At 39.6% G+C, this 23,348-nt stretch overlaps 1 protein-coding gene across 26 annotated transcripts in view; it reads right to left on the minus strand.

Annotated features, from left to right (window-relative positions):
- Positions 1-23,348, minus strand: part of LOC102193494 (protein tyrosine phosphatase receptor type D) — a 398,348-nt gene that overhangs the window by 199,389 nt on the left and 175,611 nt on the right. For all 26 annotated transcript variants that reach the window (XM_005743019.2, XM_013913330.1, XM_005743018.2 and 23 more), the window contains exon 8: positions 2,021-2,068. The gene's annotated coding sequence lies outside the window, so the exon portion shown is untranslated. The remainder of the gene's footprint in view (positions 1-2,020; positions 2,069-23,348) is intronic.

Raw genomic sequence — 23,348 nt, forward strand, 5'->3', positions numbered from 1 at the left:
TATATATATATATATATTACAGATGTTTGTATATATAAATTGTCTATCTCTCCCTTTAAGTTGAACTTTGACATTCTAAACTCAGACTACAGATGTTAATCAAAGTCAAAACTTAATCCAGGCCTGATAAGATGCTCTATTTAACAGCCTCCTTTTAGCAGGGGGCTCGATCAGGTGAAATGAAGAGGAACTGATTGCTTGTGGTGATTGTGCTGATTACATTTTAAATTTAAAACTTTCCTCCTCGTACATGGTCCTGAACACTTTTCCAGACAATGACATGGCAGACTTAGTAAATGCCAAGGTCCCTGCAATCTCATAGACTGACAGTGAAAAACAACACTTCTATTTCTTCTACAGATGTCTTTATATTATTACATTACGAGTGTAAGTATATGTGTTTCTAAAACATTAGTTATGTGCAAATAGCCACTTTTCTACTTGTCCAAATCCTAACCTCTACCATTGGTAAAATGTATAAAAAAAGGCCGAATTATTCCCAAAAGATGAAAATGCTGCTATAGTTTCCCAGGGAAAAGCATTTTCCGCAGTATTCTGTTGACGTTTTGCCACAGCAGCAGTAATCATGAGCATGTTTTCAAAGTTTGATAAAACAATCATGTTTTGTGGGAAGGAGAGTTCAGCCGTGCTGACCTTCCTTTCTTCTGACTGCGCCCTGAATTCACAATGATTGAGATCCGTGTTGCAATTCCCCCCCTAGTTAAAACATTATGGATGTTTGTATTATAAGTGTCACATAAATGACATTTGAAAATGTACAGCGCATGTTGTGGGAAGCGGGTAGAGGCGAGGTTATTCTTTGCCAAGTGCTGAAGTACATAAATGAGTTAATAAAATTACAATTTCAAAATGAGAACAATTAAAATATTGTAACGGATTACAAGCTAAATCTAACAGTGCTCGGTGTAGGCACAGCAGGCATTAACAGCAATCGCCAGTTGTAAGCATGATCACAAGCTTTACCATCAAACCTCTTACTGTGACAGAAATGGGCGGAGCGACAAATCATTTTACACAACCTTATAATGTCATGGCAACAGTATCAGTTCCATTCCATGAAAATCAACCAATCGTTTTGCATCTTTTGCAAGTCATACTCCAAAAATCTATGTGCTGGCTTGAATCACACATTACAGAGCTGATGGCAAACTTACATGTGACATTTCTGCATGTGCTACAGCTGTGAAAAGTTAACTGTGAGCGGGAACGTATTCATTTCCAAACACTTGGAGCTAAAGCACAGGGAAACACTGAAATGACTGTATGTATTAGTTTATGTCTCATAAAACAAAGCAGCTCAGGACTTTATGCGTCATGCATAAAAAGCCTTAGCCACATTGTTGGACGGGGAAAAATACAATTCAATAAAGTCAAGATCTTGATGTCAAATAAATGAATAACTGGGATAAACTATTGCTTCATATTATGCATCACATTAGCATTCAATTTTGTCTACCTGAGCCTGCTCATGTAGTTAGAGCATGTAAATGCCAAGATTAAACACAGGGGTTACAAAATACTGGATTTTAAATTGGTTATCTAAAGTCTCTTATAAGTACAAAACATCAAGAGTGTTTGCTTGGGAAAATGACAAGCTGAAGGTTACAGCAACTGCTAATCTACAACATTAGCTCCATGAGCAACTTGACGAGAGGCCAAGATCGGCATTTTTTCCCCCGTCTGCTGTCTGTTAAGTGTTCTTTTCAAGTCAGTGAAGAACCTCTGTGTATTTTACAGAGTGTATCTCTAAGTATAAATATATTACATAGAAAAATTCTTAAATGAATACACATAATATAGTCTATCGCATCTATGACAGGAAATCAGTCGTATCAGTGAAAAATATATTTCATATTTATTCAAAACCTTAACTTACCTGTCCCCATCGCCATTAACATACATACACAAACACATGCATGAGTGACGATAATCAGTCCAAAACCTGATAACGTTAAAGATAAACCCCAAAGGGAAGAGTAAAATCCTTAGAGGGGCCTACCTTGAGGTCGAAGGTGTGAAAGTCATGGAGCATTCTCTCTCCCGAGACCTGTGACAGAGCAGGGGGGAGGGGGGGGAGGGGGGAGACGTCAGTCATGATTACGCCTCAGTGCAATTACAGGGCAACTCCCCTGACAGTGATTGATCAATGAGGAACTCCTTTAATGAAGACAAGGACTCAGGGGCTTCCAGGAGCAAATTGGCAAAAGTAAGAAGTGGGAATAGTGTCCCAGATTGCCGAGCCTCTAAGAGGATCATCCCGTCTGCAGCAGCAGTTCTTTGGTAGTGGCAGAAGTACAGTATTCACAGGTACATGCCTGACTTTAGCCAGCTGAAAGTAAATTAACTGCATTGATATTTAAAGTTAGATTATGATTGATTCTTGTCAACAATTTCTGTTGTGTAAGAATTTGTGCTGACACTAAGATAGCACAATTTTTGCAGTGTAGCGTTTAAACTATGGAGTACTATGTGGATATTTTGTGATACAGTACAACGTCTAGGATTGAAGGATGATAGTAATACGAGCTTGGAAATGTAACGATGTACTATAAAGAAGTCTGCTGTTAACATGCAAAGATGCATCTTTGAGAAATCATCTCTGTGTTGTCTTTGAATGAAAATGCACATAAAGCTTTTGGGTATATATGTTTAAATGGGCACTTAAATGAAATGAAAATGTTTACCCTTACTGCTAACTCTGAGAGGTGTCCAGAGTTCGCTGATTCTATTCTAAGTTCCTTTACGAACTGCTAAGTTTCAGACAAAGTTGACACAGGGCTATGCCCAATATTATGATGTTGGCTCGCTTTAACTTTAAACAAAGAATGTGCGAAAAGAACTGAACCATAGTCTAAAATAGCGCAGACAAATCCCCTTTCCAAGTGTTGCTATATAAATGTGCGTGTAGTCATATTTAAAGCAGACTTTAATTAGTATAACATGGTTTTAATCTTCAGCCCTGACAAATGGAGCGATTCAATTATTGTGTTATTTGTCATCATCATCATCATGTGTGTCACATTTAACACACACACACATAAGTTATCTGAGAGGATAAAACTGTAATAGCCACGTGTGGTCATGGTAAAGATTCACAGGGAGATGCTGACACGGGCTAGAGCAGGAGAGGGAAATTAATTTTCCCAAGGGGAAACATGGGAAACTGGGAATGTTGTTGGGGGCCGCACTAAAAAGCTTGTAAAGACATGGGAAGAGTATTTGCCCACCTCTGGCCCAGAGGAAACCTGACCCCAGATTTAACAGGGGGGTAGTTTAAAGTGCAAAACTAAAAGCTAAGAAAACGTCAGGATGGATACAACCTGACTTTAGAGATTAAGACTCGCAGTAGTATCTAGCCGCACCATATGTTACCTTCTAAATGAAAGTGGGCTTCAAGCCACAGTGCTTCTGGGTGAGTTTTCTTGGGACAACTGAAACAAAATTGGAGCTTTGTGCTAAGTCACATCAGCCCTGTGGTCATGGTAGAAAAAAAACAACTTTTTAAAAAAAAGAAAAGTACACCATCACACACCATGTTGCTGCATTAGGCACAGTGTGCTTGAATCTGCAAAGGACACAATAAAATCAAGGTATCCAGGCAGTTGCTGGTCATGGTTTTTCCAACAGCATAATGAGATATAAGATAAAATGAATGAAAACAAGAATAAGTAGAAAACACTGGACCATTCTGAGTCTTGATCCTAATTCTATTGAATATCACTGAGTGATAGCTTCAAAAGAAGGTAAACATGACATTAACCATCTTTAGGCTGATCAACGAGGTAATCTTTCATGTATTTTTTGTTTTGGTTTGATTTTGCATTTGGAAGGACTGGCTTGATGATATTTATTGGGCACATATCAGTAGTCCTGATGCACTTTAGTGCTTTTAACTCTGTTACACAAAACAGGCTGGGCTCAAGGGCCACTTAAACATGACTGCCTCAGTTGGACTGTCAAGAACAGCCTCATTGTTAAAACACCAGAGAACAAGGAAATCAGGCCCTTGAGGCAAAAGCTTCATATGCCACTGTGTTGAAATTCAGTTCTTGATTTAGACCTGCAACACTGTGTGCAGAAAAGTGGACTGCCTTGTAGTCTGACCTACCATAAGGGAGGACATATTTACTTTGTGTTCTATTCATGCCATGTACACAGGTGAGTAGGGCACTTGTCAAAACCAGACAGCCCTTCAAGCAAAACATCTGAATGACCCTTGAGGCACGTGCACAGATAATCAAAAGGACAGAGAAAGATTAATATGGAGACACATATGTTGATACTGCCAAAGAGGAGAAGTTCATACTGGAAGTTTGGACCTGAGTGGTATTCAAACTGGGAATGTGGGACTGGAGACACTAATTAAGAAGATCCACTTGTGTGGTATTAATAGGTGCATCTGCACTCGACACAGTATTTTAGGAAAACTCAAAGTGATCACACCTACACCTATCCTGAACTCTACAATTCAATTTTATTTAATGACACAGATTATTTGTGTTAAATGCAAAAAAGAGATAAATAATCCTGCCTCAAAGCTGCTTTTCTGGTAGTTCCCGATACAGCCGATGACTCCAAGACCACAGTTTTCTGTGATGATGCATATGCGCACACAAGAGGACTGAAAGAGATCTAGAATGAACACCAGAAGGCTGAAATTGAATAATTTAGAATTCAATTGTCTAAGAAGAGCTAAAGTTTAGCTACACAGGATCTATGGCAGAGAGGGAAAAATGTGTGTTTCCTGACTAAGTGCGGTTGGCATGTCGCTGCTGGAGTTTTAGGCTTTTGCTAGGCTAAATCTCTCACAAAAAGTGGATGCCAAGCGGGTAGTAGTTCGCATCGAAAATGCCAACTTGTCTGCAAACATTTGTCAAGTGGTAATAAAACTCGAATCACAGAAAACGTTCACTGGAGGGGGGTCACTAATCAGTCTCTAGGTCCGCATTAATCGGACTTAATAAACTTGCCTGCCTCAGCAACTGTCCTCATTGTCCAGGAACCACACGCCAACCGATCGAGAAACACACTTAAATGGGTCCTTAGGCTGGTGTGACTGGGGTCTAATGCGGTATAATTTCTTTATTTTTGATGAAGCACAAACATCTGAGTTATTTAAAGCTGGCTGTGCAGCTGTAAGTTCATACTTTAACCAGCTAAGACTATCTAAAGCGGTGGCCCCCAACCCCCGGTCCTTGAGTCGTTTGTTACCGGGCTGTGAAATTTATGATTTTCAGGGTTCGTTATTTTATTATCGTTTTTCTCGTTAACTCGGTTTCCCTGGTTGTTTTCCCATGTGTTATGAATAAATCTTCTTTTTTTTGGTACTGGTACTGGTTTCATTTTGTTGTATTTATCCGCGACACCTTAAAGGCCGGTCCGTGAAAATATTGTCGAACATAAACCGGTACGTGGCACAAAAAAGGTTTGGAACTGCCACCTAACTCTGCTATCATTGAACATTCAGAGTTTAGCATAGCAAAAGTATGACGCTCAATCACATACGTAATGGATTTTGTCATCTAGTCCTGTTACCCCTCCCCATCCGGCAGCAAAAAACTATGAGTATATATACTATAACTATAAGCTGGGATATCTTTAGTGTAACAGCTGCTCAGCTCGTAGCAGTTCTAAAACAGTCGGCTTTACTTTTGCTTTATACCGTTTGTCTGAACAACAACAGCTGTATTTTCATTTTACCAGTGTGTGTTGCACTTTGGTTCCCATAGAAACTAAGTCCAGTCACCCACCGATAGCGAGGGTACAACAACTCTGTGAGTGTCTGTAGAGTGGATGCATTATAATAGATCTGACTGTGTCAGCCGTCTCTGGACATAATTGCCAGTAATCAGTACTTAGGCAGCGTGTTATGCAACATCAGGGCTGCCGTATATAGATCAGTTCTATCTCAGGTGACTTTTTTGAAACTGCGAACATTTAGTGCCATAAAAAAGTGTAGGCAGGACTCCATCACACCAGACTACATACTGTGATCATCGACTCTAAACACATGATTTTTCTGGGGGTTTGCTGCGCACTGTATACACAGTGTACTGTATAATATGGTGTAGCATACTCTAGGTGCTAGAAATACTGTGCCTGGAATCTGAAGACATCTACCTTTACCCAAAAAGGCTGAAAATACAAAGGATTACACCATTTGCTGTAAAAGGTTTCACATTTCTCGCACACTTTATTTTGGTAAAGTCACAGAGACTTTGATAGAACAATCACATTAGTTTGAAACATTCATGAATCTACGAGAAAGGTTGAATGTTTTTTTAAGCTTATTTCTGAATGTGGATTCTTTCAAGTTTAAAGCTATGATGCTATCAGATAATTTAAAACATGACTGAGGCGCAATTAGAATTTGAATAGCATAGATTAAAAGTATTGGGCTTTGACAGCGACGAATTAACTAAATGTGTCATGATCTCCTTCATGAACAAAAATTGCCCTTCCTAATTTACATTTTTGGTCAACAAGATCAAAACAAACTAGCAAGAGTCTGTTTTAAATCCGCTGGTTCTCAATCTATAAAATGTGCTCCACTTAGCGTTTACAGATGATAATTAACTTAATTTATATTCTTATTTATTTTTAGCTTTTGTTTTTGTCATTTAAAATATTGCTGTATAATTTAGACTAACTGGCTATTAGGTGAATGTAACAATTTTATTTTCACAGTTAAATGGGTCCTCAGGAGCTTCAAGAGCTAAAAAGGGCAATCATTTGCCCAGCGGACCTGCTTGCCTCAGCACTTAAAAGGGACACGTTTAAATGTCCAGCTTTCACCTGGGAATGGCCCACAAGGGGTACTCCTGAAGGGGGCTGGTGGGGCTGGGTCGATGCTGAGGTCCCAGAAAATTGCAAAGTCATCCATCACATTAATGAGTCATGTCACTTTATTTATTTAAAAAAGAAGACTTTTTCCATTCCTTGGATGTTCCCCACTATCATGCTGCTGCATTTCATCAGTGCAGGCTGGAGTTAATCGAGGCAAAAGCAGGGCAAGACTCAGGCTACAGTAGCGCAGGTAGTCAGCCAAGTGGAGCTGATTACAGCTAAATGTCGCTCACTTGTATTCGAAAAGCAGTAATCCAAGTTTGGCTGAGCTTTTGGGATGCATATGTGGATGTGGGGTAATTTGGACTTGAAATCAGCTCTGGTTATTAGCAGTTGGGCAAGCTTTGGGCCAAAGGCGGCCCATTCATCACACTCGCAGCACTGGTCTGCGCAACCAGTTGTGCCAGATTGAGATCAGGCCAGGAAAAAGTTTGGTTTATGTAGTAAATGTCAGTTGAATAATGTCAGAAATTTTAGGTTATGGGGTTATAGGGGAAAAATACATAATATTTAGACTTTGTTTAAATTCTATATAACAATAGTACCAGAGCAGAAATTACAGTCTGAATTAAAACCCTCCCCCAGAAGATTAGTTGGAGGTTAAAGCGGAGTAGAGAGTTGCAGCCGAAAACTGCACTGCTGTCAGGATATGAGCTACCAAAACCGACAAGTATCAGGTTATAGTACATCAGACAGTGGCTTTATGGTGTGGTAGTTAACACAGCTGCTTACAAGGGAAAGCTTCCTAGTTCAATTTCGCCCCCCAGGGGTTACAAGCTAATGTATTCTTAATGTCGATCCAGAGCCCAGATAAATGATGTCAGGAAGGGCATCTGGTGTAACAAACATGAGGATCCATCCATTGTGGCCTCCCCTTGGGAAATAAGGAGGTAGCTCAAAGTATCTGTGAGGTTACACAACATCAGACCGGACAACGCCGGTCAGTTTAGACAGCTTTGAAAGGGGTTGTTATTTAGCAAAAATGAAACAGCTCATGCAAGCACAACTTAACCTACTTCCTTCTTTGGACAGAAAAAAAGAAGAAAATATTGCCTGATATTCAAAAGGTTTTTTCCCCCTCGTCTAGTCTACATGTGCAAAGTTTCAGCTTTGCTTACAGATAGCCGGTATTTTGATATGATCAGCGTCATACAAGATCAACATGCTAGTTCATTTCATGGATACAGTAAGACAGGGATATTCAGCCTACATCTTTTATATTGATAAGGAGAAGATATGCTTCACAGACATCTTGCTAGCCCACAGCTGAAATTCACAAACCTCAAGTTTACACGTGTCAGTTTGACGACATAATTAGCTTGTTTAGCTAATCACATTTTTGCAGCAATATGCTAGCAACCAAGGCAATCACAAGGAGGTTTTTGCAAACCAGTTTGAGAGAATACATTTTTCCCTAATGGGTCACTAGGGGACAAATAGGGGTCACTGAATGTTCTCTGAGGTTTTAGCAATCATTTTCCCCAGAGACTGCTATCAGCTTCCAGCAACCTCTTGCAACTGGTTGGAGAGTGCTAATTTTTCCCTCACAACTCGTGGTTGCCAGATAGTCATGGGCTAACCTCTAAGCCTGTACGACTGGGGGATTAATCGCTTGATCCTACACTGTCAGCATGCTTATCACTATGTCATGCGGTTGACATGTGAGCAAAATCTCTATTAAAAATTTTCTGACTCTTTCACAATGTCTGTCATACTGTGTTTTTCCTTTCATTTGCTCTGCTTTCCTTTCTACAATGTTGTTTTAATTAGCAAACTCCGTTGAATCAGTGAATTCATAGTCTAATTTACTGGTACAAACTACATGTTCATATTTGTGTAACACGTAGTAGCTCTCAATAATCCAAATAATTGTGCATAGTAGCAGCTGGTGAAAGTAACGCATAGAGTTTGCATCCCACGGGTAGAACAGTGGGTTGTAAAAGTTATGGCATTACCACCTGTGAGCAACGTACGCCTTGGCACACTGCTGCCAGAAAAAGCCAAATCCAAAAGTCTTGCAAACAAACTCTCTGTAAAGTTCCAGCTACAATATAATGTTTATAATATCACTGGCTTCCTCCCATGCTCCGTTTGCCTCGTGAAAACTCTAACACAGACAGGGTAGGGAGATTTAAATAGCAGTGTGAGGATATTGGAACTATATGACATTTCTCTTTCCTAGGAAATCCAAATCTGTGATATTACCATTTCAGGGCTGAACGGATTTAAAGCACGATAGACTGATATATCTCGGGACAGGGTGAAATAGATGAATCTCAAGTTATTTACCCTTTTTAATTGGAAATGTCTGTCACAGGGCAGCAAGCTGAATCCTATTCCAAACCATTACCTGTCTGCCTTGATTATTTCAAGGTATTTTAAAGAGAGTGAAGTGCTGAGTGTCAAACGTAGCTATTGAATTTATTCCTGTTGGATTTTCTAGGCTTAAAAACACAAGTGCTGAAGAGTAGAAAAGCTCGCAAAAGGTCAAGTTGTTAATCACATCACTACGTTTACTATTCACTGATTCACAGATGACGACTGACAAGATTTTGCTGACAGGAAATCCAAATAGTCTAATTTACTCTGAAGCTTAACTCTTTAGTTTTGACAACCCCTTGGAGTTTTTATTATTAATCCGTCACCAGTTGAGCATCAAACTTTTTTGTCCAACAATCTAGCAAGAAGTGCTATCCCTTAACAGGGGTGCGGGTTTGTTTTTTAATCGACTTAAACGAGCTGTGGTTTCCTTTGAGCAAGCCCATGGGGCTTTGCTCATAATTGCTCCCCAGGGTCCTGTCAACAGTTTCTACCTGCTCTTGAGCTCTCATTCCAGGGCTGTCATCCTGGCTGTCTGGGCCCGTGAGTGACACTGTGGAATCACAGGATGAGCTCTGTCGAAGAATATCTCTGGCTCCAAAGGAGAACACCACTGGGACACTGCCAGCCCAGCTCATGATGTCACACTGTGACAGCGGCAACTTCTAAGGCTCAAAGCTGTTGGATGTAGACTGCCCAGGGACTGTGAGGGTTATCACAGGGCTGCCTTTGTGTACGTGCACAGAGTACGAGCAGGAAGTTCTCAGTAAAATGAGACTCAAATCCACACAAATGGAAACTGTCAAACATTGTTGTTCTCAAGAACTGTTTTGCTCTAAGTTAAGATGTGTGCTCGGACGACAGTTTGACTGCCTCTGCAAAGGAACGGATGTGCAGCAAGCAGTTCAATGATCTCATCTCTTATTCATAAAATACTACAACTCTTGACAGTACCAACATCTCAGTATATGCTACTAAAAATATACAAATTACAGCAAGAGCTGCAACAACAGTCACTCTAGTGTGCAGGAAAAAAATACTGTAGCTGACAAAAATCCTGATTTAAGCACTAGCAGTAACATGTTTTCTTTTTCTTGTCTTGTCTTTTTTTTTTTTTTTTACCTCTCAGGCAGCTGAAAATGTGTTTTGACTCTGACAGAACTAAAAGCAACACTTTTGTTTGAGTCATCTCTCCATGCAAACATGGATTGCGATTGGGCTTTGGCTGCATGTCCACAGTCTCCAACAGCAGCATATAAAGGCTCATTTGCACCATCTGCAGTAGAGGTGACAGGGGCAGCTCCACTGCCAAGGGGCTATTAAAAAACAGCAGAAGTACAGCTGCCACAGTCTACCTGCTCCTCTGTTTTGCCCTCTATGGATTTTTGTTCTTGGTTCAATTGCTCTTTGGGCAGCTTTTGAAGGGCAATGGTGAAGACAGAGACACTGTCACAGCAGGGATCAGCACTTGTTCTGTAATGTAGTGAGATACACATGGCGACAGGAGGTTGTGGAAAAGGTCTGCTTCACACAAGTGTGTCTGCATTTGGCTCCGGTGTTGTAGGTATAGCTGATTGGGCAGTATGAACAGGAAAAATAGCGTTTAGCTAGCATTTTAGCTAGCATTGTGGTTAGCTAGCATTGTGGTTAGCTAGCATTGTGGTTAGAAAAATCTCAGTAACTAAGGGATTGCTTGTCATGAAATTTTGTACAGGCATCCATTGGTCTCAAGAAGATAATTTCTGAGACTTTGGTTGTCTTTAGCATTTGTCAATAAAATGCCTAAATAGCTATCCCATTGAAATTTATAGCAGCTTTTAGCTAGCATTTTAGCTAGCATTGTGGTTAGAAAAACCTCAGTAACTAAGGGATGGCTTGTCATGAAATTTTAGACAGGCATCCACTAGTCTCAGGAGGATGATTTCTGAGATTTTTGTTGTCTTCAGGCTTTGTCAATAAAATGCCTTAATAGCTATCCCATGAATCGCATCGAAATTTACATCCACACTAACACTTTAACAACTTGATGATCCAGTTGGCACTAACTATATTAGTTTAATATTACATCTTTGACCAAATGGCTCCAAAGAAAAAAAATAGCACTTCAGTCATTACTAATATTAGCATTTTATAACAGTGACGCAAAGCGGTTATTTGCCTAAGTACTGTGTTGCATCACAATGCCGTTAGCATGACTCATATTCTTGTATTAGATTCTGTGTCAATGCTAAATTTCTGCCACATCTTTAGTTTGTTTAAACTCTGAACATCGGCGTCAAAGAAGAGACGAATATGTGCTTCAGCCTGCAGATGAACAGCTAGACAGCTGCAGGCAAATGTTAGTGTGACGTGCTTCTTTGTAAACTGCTGATGAAGTGAGGGGATTCCACTTTGACGGTAATTTAAGCACAGACATTTGAAGACAAGGCTATTCCACAAGGGTTGATTTTGTCCCTTCACATTTCTGTCAGGACCTCCCGCTTCCAGAAACTTCTTAACAAAGTTAGCGATCATCGGTGCAATCTGTCATGCTTTTGACGGTTTGATTGTTTCTGTGTTTTCACATGCAGAGGAGCGGAGAGGAAAAGAGAGCTTCATGTGTTGCTCAAGGTCCTTTTAGATACTCCCCATCCCACATCTCCCTGCACAATTAATTTTATCTTTGGGGTATTATCAAGAGGAAGCCTGGCAAAGCAGCATGACAGAAAAACGGTCCAGAACCCCAAGGCCCAGGGTGGGAATTAATCTGTTTGACAAGATCTCTCACAAACGATTTGCCTGGCTTTCCTTCAGTTGGATGTTGCCACTACCCTGCATATCTGAGGAGGTGAAGAATAAGCCTGTTTTAAACGCAACGCAGACTGAAATGAGTTTAAAACAGGGAAGTGAGCGGTGGCAGGGTGCTGCTGATGTGTTGGCTCGACAGGTGTTACAGCAACCTTTATGGTATGCCTGTTAAGTGAGCATTAGCATTGTTCAGATCAACCATGCGTTCAAAATAACGAATTCCCATCGTGGCGGGCTGACATTGGCATTATTTTCGGAAACAAAAGCTGACTTTAGTCCTAAATCAAAACCCCCAAAATCGGTTTGGCTTGTTTTACTCATGCTTTCAAAACTATTGACGTCGAGCAGACGTTTGATGCATTATCTGGGACGCAGAAAATTAATCAAAGTAATGATTGAATAATTATCTCAAGTGCAATTAATTAAACATGCCAATGAACTCATCTTGAACAGCTGTCCTTGCTGCACCACTTAATCACTTGTGAGAATTACCAAACACAAATGGAGGACGCAGAGTGCATGCAATAATCTCTGCAAAGTGCATTGTTTACAAACAGTAATTAATATCACACCGTGTATTAGCAGGCTAAGTGACTGCAGTGCACTTCTGTAATTGTACCAGTGAGACTTGGGTTTCTTCCCCACTCTTGCCTCAGACACCTCTTGTTAAGACAGGAGACAGATTACGAGACCGAGCAGAGACCAACTATTCCCTCTGATTTACAAGGTTTTTGATTCTGTATTTTGCGGGTGACTCGGTGCCATAAAAAAAAATGCAAATAACACGTCATTCCTCATTGCAAAATCCCTAATTTAACCCAAAATGGCCTGGACACCAGTAAAATGATAAATCACCCCCAGCCCAATTTGTATCCACACAGTGTAAAATTGATTTATTTTATGATCCAGCCTCAGAATGTGAAATACTTCCTGCTATATTTGTTGGCAAGAACTATCTAAAAGTGTAACTGAACTTTTGGCATCTCTAGTCTCTGGCTGTGGCCATGCCAAATATGGGAGTCTGCAGAACTGTATGATGAGGTAATCACATATAAGGCTTTCCTGGACCATGGGGCTTGACAGTCACAGCAGACTTCAGGAAATGGTCTGTGTGGTTCTGGCACATGCCATACGGTCCTGCGAAAAAGAAAGTCTGACTTCTGAAGCTTCGCCCAAACTGGGTCATGCAACAGAACAATGATCCCAAGCACAGCAGCAAATCCACAACAGAATGACTGAAAAAGAAAAGAGTCGAGGCATCGCAATGACCCAGTCAAAGTCCAGACCTCGGTCTGATTGAAATGCTGTCGTGGGACTTTAAGAACTCTGTGCATAAACAAATACTTGCAAACTTCAGTGAACTAAAGCACCACTATAAAGAAAAAGTCCCCAAAAGTCTTTTACAACCAAGTCATGCAGAAATGATTCTTCTCCAAAGATTCTACAAGCTATTGAATCATCTACTTAATTTTTCACAGCACTGCATTGAGCCCTTTGAGAACAGGAAGAACGGCACCGAGCAGTAAACAGTCTTTAAAATGAAGAAATTATTAGCACACCTGGACAGCCCATCGGGAACAGCAGGTACAATTTGTTGTGTCCTCAGGATGGGTTTGGACTGTCACAGATACTCAGCATGCCCGGCATTATTATCAAAAGCAGGTGTAATTTAATATTCCTGTTCAAATCCGCACATCCGGCACAACTTTCACTCTTGCTGCTGCAGTGACACTGATCCAAAAGCATGTCCTTAAAAAGTAATCATCACATTTCCTGGCGACAAATACAGCGACCAGCCTTCCCTTGTTAAAGCACAGTCAAAAAATAGTGTAGCACACTGTAACGCCTAACAAAAGTTTTTTATTTATTTATTGTTTGCATTGGAGGTGCCTTTTGTATTTTCAATTATATGCTAAAGTTTGATACTTTCATACTTTCTAAAATCTTTTACGCTTGACTATACAGTGCTAATTTAAACATGTTACCATGCTAACTCTGTGCCTCCTTGGTGTAAGAAAGTTTTTGGGCTTCGTGCATTAATCCATGTGTGATTATGTAGCCTTGGCCGTTTGTATACGTTTTGACCATGAAAATGTTCCTTCCTGATAAAAACACTGACCAGCGGTTTGTTCAAATCACTGGTTTTATGTGTTCAATCACAAGTTAAATGGATTAAGGCCGTGCTGTAGACTCGTAGCTCAGTCACGATGAACTCCTGCATCGTAACATAGACATCAATTACAATAATATCAGCAATTACATGCACTTATTATAGCTTACATAAAAAGATGCTTTTATCATTAGAATATAAAACCACAGCTGGGTTCTGAATATAAAAAAGGCTAATTAGCATATTCATTATGGTTTTAATATGTTTCACAGTACTGTACTTTCAGTGAGGACTGTAGCAGAGTAAGATACTACAGTAATTAAAATAAGCTTCATGCAAACTGGGCGACTCACTGTTTCTTCTCTCTTCTGAACTTGACAAAATGCACATGGATAATGACAGCGTGGAAAATTAAATGTCTCAAAAGCAAGGTAAGGGGTTGATTAAATGCAGCAGTGGTGGTCTCTTAGAACCATGTGTGAGACAAAGGTAAACCGCTAATAATTAGAAAATGGCGCGTTTTTAATTGAGCACAGAATGTGCCCGTGAATAATCCGCTGAAGAACAGTGCCGCTACACCTAGCACGGGAATGATTTGCTTTAAATTGTGTTAGCAATCTTTATTATTTGAAATTTTGGATAAGTTGATACAAATTACCAAAAAGAAATGACAAATCTATTATTATTAGTTATTAGTAAATTTGCACGTTCTGTCATAACATCAAAATGTGATTTATTATGCATTATGATATGTGAAAGCTACAGCAAGAAGACTGCACTAAGTATCAGTTTCTTTAAATAGACTGTGACCAGCTATGTCACTTACTGTGTGAAAAAACAATTGTGCCTACGGTAAAACTCTGTGGACTCGATTGGGACAATTTGCAACAAAACAATGAGATGTCCTTCTGTTGTTATAGCGAAGCAGCGTTCGTCTTTCATCTTGTTTCTTCCTCTTTGTTGCTCTTGCTGCTTATTTAGCTTTCTTTTTCCTCTCTGTGTGTATATCCATGTCTTCATATCACGCTGGAGAACACTCTTTAACAGCTTTAAGAATTACCCATTTTGACCGGGTTAAAAACTAAGCTTTAAAGTACAAAGTAATTTTGCTGCTTGTTGGAAGAAAAAAAAACCCATCCAGTCACTTTGATCATTTTATTGTTTGTCCAAGTAGAGAGCTTTGTTGGAATCGATTTCCCTCCAGTATAATTGGTGTCATGCATGGTTTGGCTAAATAAGCCGTCACACCAAAAGATACTCGGACAAACTAAAAGGGCAATGTTGACATTTTGCTTAAGAACACACCGAGCTGTTACGCTGACCCCAAAAATAATCGCATCTACTTGAAAATACCTGTTATCTAATCAACGACAATCGGTGACTAATTCTGTTTGGGATCGTTAAAGTTCATCCGCTGCTCTGTATGTAAGGTTGCATTGTTTTCCCTGCTCCAGCTTTTCCAGTCAGGCGTAGTTCATATGTCATTCAGATCAACAACGGGAATAATTTGCCGTTACCAAATTCCCTAATATATCTTGCTTGAGCTTATGTGTTTTTAGCAGACTTGCTTCTGTAATTGAAGTGCATTACCACAAAATAGGTCCACCTCATCATTCAGTCATGCTCAGTCAAAGTCTGTAAAACCCCAATTCGCTGTCAGCTATCCAGCTTAATGTATTTTTGTTAACAGAAAGTACAAGGTTAAAAGGTTAATATCTGCCACTGACTACAATTCTCTGTGCTATTGTAGCGGTGCATCCGGTCTCTCTCTCTCTCTTTCTTCTTTGCTCTTCCCCAATTGTGCTATTGTGTAAGTGCACACTCACACAGATGCTCACACACGCGCGCGCGCACCATACGCACTCACGGCACTCTCTCTCCTCCCCTCGGTGTAAAGGTTGCAGCAGAGCCATCCATCCAAACCCACAGACCATGAAATTAGGTTAAGACGTAAGGCTGTGAATGACACAGGTGTGGATACAAATGAGAACATCCGAATGAAGAAGTTCAGATCCAAGACGGCTGATACTGTAGTCGTTTTAGGCATTTAGAATTATATTTCACAGGTTTCTCCTTCATTTTTATTTAGCCCCACTTTTCCTCCTGTGTATTAGTGGTCAGGGCAGGACATTAGCATACATGCTGAGAAGCTGTGCATGAGGATATTAGGAGCGCTGTCATATTCCAAATCTCATTTCCTTTAAAAAACTTTAAAGTCGCTCATGCTTGTCTGCGCTCCTCTGCTCTCTTGTATAAATCAGAACGCTTCTTTTCTTTCTTTTCCCTTTTCTGAATGCAGTCAAATATTAAAAATTTCCCAGCCCCGCTTGTTATAATAGTTTACGTCCATGTACGACCAGGAATTAACAAGTGATAAGCACGCTTGCAATAATTGGTTCCTGCTAATGTACCAAATATAACAATAACCATATTAACTCTGGCTTTGAACTTTTCAGCTAAATTACAGAAAAAGACAATGTTTTATTTATTTTTTTTACAGGAAATATTTAAATATGTAAGACAGAGGCAACTACAATTACTTTTGAGAATGTTAGGAAAAACATTTAACTGCATGTTTAATTTCTAGCATATGCTAGCAATGGCTATCAGTCAGTGCATCGTCTGCTCTTGAAATAGCCTATATGAACACCATGTCAGGAACTCCTTTGCACTGATATGTTAGTGCAGTGTAAACCGCCATTGCATTTTTTATCTACTACATAAGCAAATTCACTGTAATATTTACTGTACCAAGTGCTGTAAAAAGTAAATGTCTTCCTTTTTATGACCCATTTTATAGAAGGAATCTTATATTTAAAGTATGGCTCAGTAAATAAGTAATTAATAATTTTATTCAATAGACACAAAGTATAGAGCACACGAAAGAGAGGAAGACATGCGGCGAAGGGCCGCGGGCCGGCCGCTGTTAGCTGTATGGTAGGTGGGCGCCTGCTCAATGCACTGAGCTAAATCGGCACCACAATAACAAGGTGTAGTTTTAATTTGTAAACATGAAGTATGGCTGAAAAAAAGAAAATCCAAGAAATGCTAAGAAACAGAAGCCAGCCAAAAAAACGAATACAGTTTTGTAAAACTTTGGAATTATGCTTGAAAATTGCTAACAAAACCAAAATGTGCCACTTTTAATGCATCGGTACCAAAACAATGACTGGAAATTGATGAAAGGATTGAAATGCTTTAATTTATTTATTAAAACAACTGTTTTTCCTCTTTTGCATTAGTTTAGCTTTTATACTCTTCAACAATTAAGGAGTGAGTTGTAATGGAAAATCATTTCCTCAAGTGCTTTTTGAAATGGAGGTTGATAGGAAAGTAAAGTAATTGACTGGTCTTCGATGGTCCCAAATTTAGCTATTAAGCATCATGCTAATGGATGTAGTACTGCATTAACACAGAAGCCAAGAACAATTACTTAAATACGATAAAGGCAAATAGATATCAGGAAGGCTTTGGCAGTTTCAAAGAGCGCTGATGGCAAATGTCCAAATGTTACACTTTGAGAAAAGCCGACCGTAACACAATTTGCTCTACGTATAGTGGAGACACTTTTTCAGAGTGCATACCTTTTATTTTTCTGCTCACGTAGTACAGAAAGGAGTAGAGAAACAATCAGAGCGCTCTTAAACCATCAGATTTAGCATCAAATCACTATAGAAAGTGTCACAGCTTTTGAAGGCAACAGCATCTGGAGCTGGTAATGCAGGAGCACTACAATGACTATTGCTTTTACTATAATAGGTATTGACCTGTGCATCAGCAAGAATCTGCTGATATCTGCAGTCTTTCAAACCCCACTGAATTCAAACATGAAAAGTTTCTACTGCAATCACGGCACGTCTACATTGACACAAAAGACGGCCGGGCACTTAAAAGAGAATAAAATACGTGCATCGGTGAATGCGATTATCAGCTGAATCGGATTTTGATTGATAGTCCCATCGGGGGCATGTGGGGTGCATGAAAGAGAGAGTCAAAAAAGAATTTGCCGACTAATGGTCCGTTCCGTTTTTTTGAATTATGTTTAACCTGGGTATTCAAGATACCATGACAGTGATAATTAAAGACTGGAAGTGTGAGTGGAATTGGAATGCCAGTCAAGAAAAACAAAACCTATACATTCCAACAAAGCTGTGATTAATTTCATTGAAGGACTGAGAAATAATTGCCTTCCAGAGACTCGAACACATTTACATAAAGTGCAAATCGAACTCTGCATTGAGTTGTGTAATAGGAGAAAGACACTGTTCCCCAAAATGTTGCTGAAAACATGGTTTCCACCCATAGCAATAGCATTCGTGTAATAGATTCAGAAAGCAGACAGTTTCTAGGGTTTTTCTTTTCACTTTTAGAATCCACAGTGACAGAGAGAATGTACATTACTAAAACAGTAATCGCTATTATTATGCTGGCACCCTTTTTTCTTACAGCTTCACATAATCACATTGTAATAGTGGGGTAGTATTGTGCATTTATCTACATTTAACTGTAAATATCCTGCATAAATATTATTATTTAATATACGATTAAGAAAAATATTGCATGGTAATTACATGGTAACAAGTTTGTAATATAAAGTTCTAACATTGTTGCTATTATCATTATTATTGTTTTTAAAATAACAGCTTCTGATAACATTGTAACAATGGTGTAACACTGTGGGAACAAAGAGGTAATAACCACACAATAACCGTTACTTACATACATATAAATAGTAAGTTGCATGGTAATTACATGGTAACTAAGCGGTAACTATGGTAACTATAATATATAGTGCTTATTATTATCATTATTATAATTATTATTATGAAAGCGGTTTATCTATCTCTTTTTAATGATGGGTTTGCAACCATCAGGTGACTTGTTCTATATGCATTCTTCCAGTGCCGGTGTGAGCAGCTCCTGGTGTGACTGTTTTTGGCACAGGCAAATGTGGACTTAGGAGGCCGTAAAGAGCTGTTGACTTGTGTAAATCAGTGAGTTTTGAGGGCACTCAAGGGGCTGCCAAATACAGTTTGCGAAATAAGAGCCCATGCTATGAGCAAGGATACAGTATATCTTTGCCTCTGTAATATAGTATATATAGTATGCCTTTTTTGGAAAATGCAAACCCTTACCACAAATCTCAGTGAGTGAATAGAAGCAATTTTAAAGAAGGTACTGACAATATATACAATAGCAGCACTTACACAATATATATAATATATAATAAACTAAATAGAAAAACCCTTGCATCCTTCTAGGCTGTGTTATTCCAGCATTGCATAACGATATAAACAAATACACAGTGCTCCTATAGTTCTATTCACAGCCTCAGAATGCACAGTTTATATGGAATGAATAGGAGTTAAGTGGAGAATCGGCTCATTTAAGGTGTCGTCTGCGCTTGCTTTTACACACACACACAGACACACACATTAAGTTATACTGTATAAGCACTTGCGGGATGCCAAAGGGTCAAGTGGTTTTCACTGCGCGCTAAGAAAAAGTCCTGATGCTTGCTAATATTTCCTGATGTGTTCTTTTATTTGAATACCGGGTGCTGCCTCAGCTAGCTCCTATTGTCAAAGCTCTCTATTTGAATGTCAACACTATTATTACAGCAGGTGATGCAACAGCAGGTGTCTCTCTGCCTGTCTGTCTGCTACGCCCTGCCTGTCTCTCTGTGTCTTTGTGTGTCTCTCTCACCCTCTCCTGCTTTACTTCCCTCAGTTTTGTTTAATAGCTATCATTATGTGTCTGCCAAATGGAATCCATTTGAAACCCGCTTTTTCTACCCTTTGCAAGCATCTCTATTTTTCTAGGCTTGACATTCTACCACTCTTTCACACTTAGACTGTAATGGGTGAAACGGAGAACGTTCTCTGTTGCTGTCTCGCCTCTCTTTCCCAATTGTTTACAGCTGAAGCCCTGACAGTGGAGCTTCTGACTAGCTTGGGGAGAATGGACACTTTGACATTTCACACCCTGAAATGTGGCAGCGCACGGTATTACTAGTAAATGCTGTTCATTATGGCCTTGACAGCTGATGACCAAGATTCAACCTTCCCACACCTGCCTCTGGCGAAACCGCACAAAAAAAGGACTTTCTAAATTCGAGATGTTTGGCGCGATCAAAGCTGAGAGGCTGTGTTCTTTTCCTCTGCTCTTCTGTCTCCTTGTCCTTACGTTCAACCATGTAATCAAGTGCACTTTATTGCTGTCATGTCTGCATAGGCCTGACTATATTTTCAACTGAAGCTTCATTGATGTTGAGAGACTCGAGACGGCGAGAGGGGAGGAAAAAGCACCGGGGCTATGGAGATGGGATGATAAATTACCTTATAGAACAAGGAGGAGAGCTAAATAAAAAGTTTATAAGAATTTGAATTGTCGCCGTAGAGTTTTGTAATAAAGGAAAAGTAGCAATGAGGGTTAAATCAATTTGTGTGTCACACGGAGATATATATCCTTCAATATGAGGTTAGCTAAATTTCTCGTCTACATTTCCTGACAAGCAGCGGAGGTGGCAGGATTGGTGGCGCACCTATGAATCGGCAAGCCTCCGTAGGAATTTATTGGGACATATAAGTGTGTGAAATTAAATTGTAAAACTGTACTTCATCTCTACACATCGGCGTATGTTTTCTAACAAACGATTAAAGCTCAATTATGACACCGCTGTAAAAGCTTTATTCTTATGTGATATGCAGAAGGAAATTTAGTTCAAGTGCTCGTGTATTTCCTGGTTCAAACTAGACCCTTAATGAATTGCTTTGTCATTAAGGTATTGCTTTTTTTTTTCAATTTGTTCAGTATGTCATTGTAAGTCAGCACAGATTTGGCAAGCACACTTTAATGAATCTGGTGTGGTCTGATTGCTTAGAGACTACCACTCCTTCATGAAGTACAATAGGGAATAAGGTGATTTCATTTATAATAGCCTAATCTGTACTTAGGCTGAGGTTTATAGTTGTTTGCTGTGCTTACAGGAACTCTATAGACCAGTGGTCCCCAACCCTCGGACCACGGACCGGTACTGGGCCGTGAGTCGTTTGGTACCGGGACGCTAGACTTGAAGTTTTCAGGGTTTTTATCGTTAACTCAGTTTCCCTGGGTCTTTTCCCATGTTGTAGTTGTGCGTCTTATTTTGAAAGAAATATTTATGTGTTACCATAGTGACCAGAGAGCATTAAGGGGCAGAGAGGTCGATGTTGTTGGCACATTTCAGGAGGACGCTGCTAATAAAGTTACACAATCACACAGTGAATTTGCGCTTATTATTATATTTACAAAATACCACCGTTTTTGTCTTGGTCGTATCATTTTATTTTGTTGTATTTATCCGCTACACCTTAAAGGCCGGTCCGTGTAAATATTATCTGACATTAAACCGGTTGGGGACCGCTGCTATAGACTATAACAATGACACCAAGACAAAATTAGACCAAACTGGGAAATTATACTCAGTATGGTAGCAAAATACAGTATCCTCAGCATAATGGGAAAAGAGGAATAAACGTGCAAGACTGCCCCCATGGTAAACAGACTGAAGCAGACTGCTTGGTAACATTTAGTCCATCAAAGACCAATTCCAAGTTCTTCCTCTAGTAGGGCAGGGGTGTCCAACTCCAGGCCTCGAGGACCGGTGTCCTGCAGGTTTTAGATCTCAGCCTGGCTCAACACACCTGAATCAAATGATAAGTTTATTAGCAGGCCTCTGGAGAACTACAAGACATGTTGAGGAGGTAATTTAGCCATTTAAATTAGCTGTGTTGGATGAAGGACACATCTAAAACCTGCAAGACATCAGCTCTTGAGTAGGGATTCTTTAATCTACTGTTCTTTGGCATAAAGGGCAGAAGGTTTATTAGGCTCTACATTTGAATCATGATTCAGCCATCTGAACTGAAAATGGTAGTAATTTGCCTCAAAACAGTATTGCTCAATAGCCACTACTCCAAAAACGTAACTCTTTGAAACAGCGTGGCAAACACAGACTGCTCAGTTTTCAATGTGTTCATACTGTAACAACGATACATTCATCTGCCCTTGACTTCCACGCGGACGTTCAAGATTTCCCTGTGAAGAAGGGACATGTTTGTGCTTTGACACAGTCTTATTTTGACACAGAGTTTATGAACTCTGATGAAGCCTGAGCAAAATATTACAACTACTATACAACTACTGCCCATTTATTAAATACACAACTCTTGAACGAGTCAAACACGTAATTCAGCCATGTTGCTCAAACCACAGAAATCCAATGTGTTTGCCCAGATGTGCAGCGAGCAAAAGATTTATGAAGCCCTTGACATGTTTATTTAATAAAGAGCAAAACAATCAGAGTATTAACGATGCTTTTTATGATTCGTTTGGACATTTGGACAATAGATCCGGCCGAACGCTGGCCTCTTCGCAGCCGCTGACTGATTATTTAAATATTAGCCTTACACAAAGGCGATGACAGAATCATCTGCAGCAAACATGATGATTGTAAACGTTGTGTTTGCACAGTGTGGACAGAATTTGTGTAAACTTTTTAATGCTTTTACTTCCATTACATATATATTTAAAACAGCCATTTTTTGCTGTGGGTTATCCATGTAATAAAGAGATTAATGGTGCATTATTACAGATATTTTGCAATATAAAATGACTATGAATGACTTTTTCTTCATTATATAAACAGTTAGAGTTTGTTGTTATTTCATTTTTGGCTGGGCTTACACCAGCCCTCCTCAAATCCTGATTTATTACATGTGGAAGGACAGATTACCCGTGAGGAGCAAGAAGGCGTACTAGACAGTGAAGATGCAGTGTGCTGGGGGAGAAAAAAAATCACTGGCTATTGAGTGCGATCACGAGCTGGAGAATAAATCTACATTAGGCACATTTTATCTCACAGTTTTGAACCTATGTTTAAAACTTGCTATGCTATAAACGTCTGACATATGAGCCTCTCACTGAAGAGGTATGGAATTCATTTCGGCACAACTAAGCATTTTAATATGATTGGTGCTAATATCATTCATATTGGAAAAATTTCCAGTTGAGCAGCTGAAAATTCTCATATCCGGTGGGACGGGGACCGGCACTTTTTCTTTTAAAGAGGAACAGCAATATTGCATGTCTTTTTGAGTATATGCAAAGCATTTCCCATTTTCCTCCAATAGCACTCGCTCAGAGCAGCCATGGCAAATATCATTAAATGCCCTGCTAACACCCTGCCTCCCCCCCCTACACACTTTCGTGCATGTGCAACCTC

The sequence above is a fragment of the Pundamilia nyererei genome, unplaced genomic scaffold (genome assembly GCF_000239375.1).
Source record: "Pundamilia nyererei isolate P.nyererei 1_Seehausen unplaced genomic scaffold, PunNye1.0 scaffold00126, whole genome shotgun sequence".
Classification (NCBI taxonomy): domain Eukaryota; kingdom Metazoa; phylum Chordata; class Actinopteri; order Cichliformes; family Cichlidae; genus Pundamilia; species Pundamilia nyererei.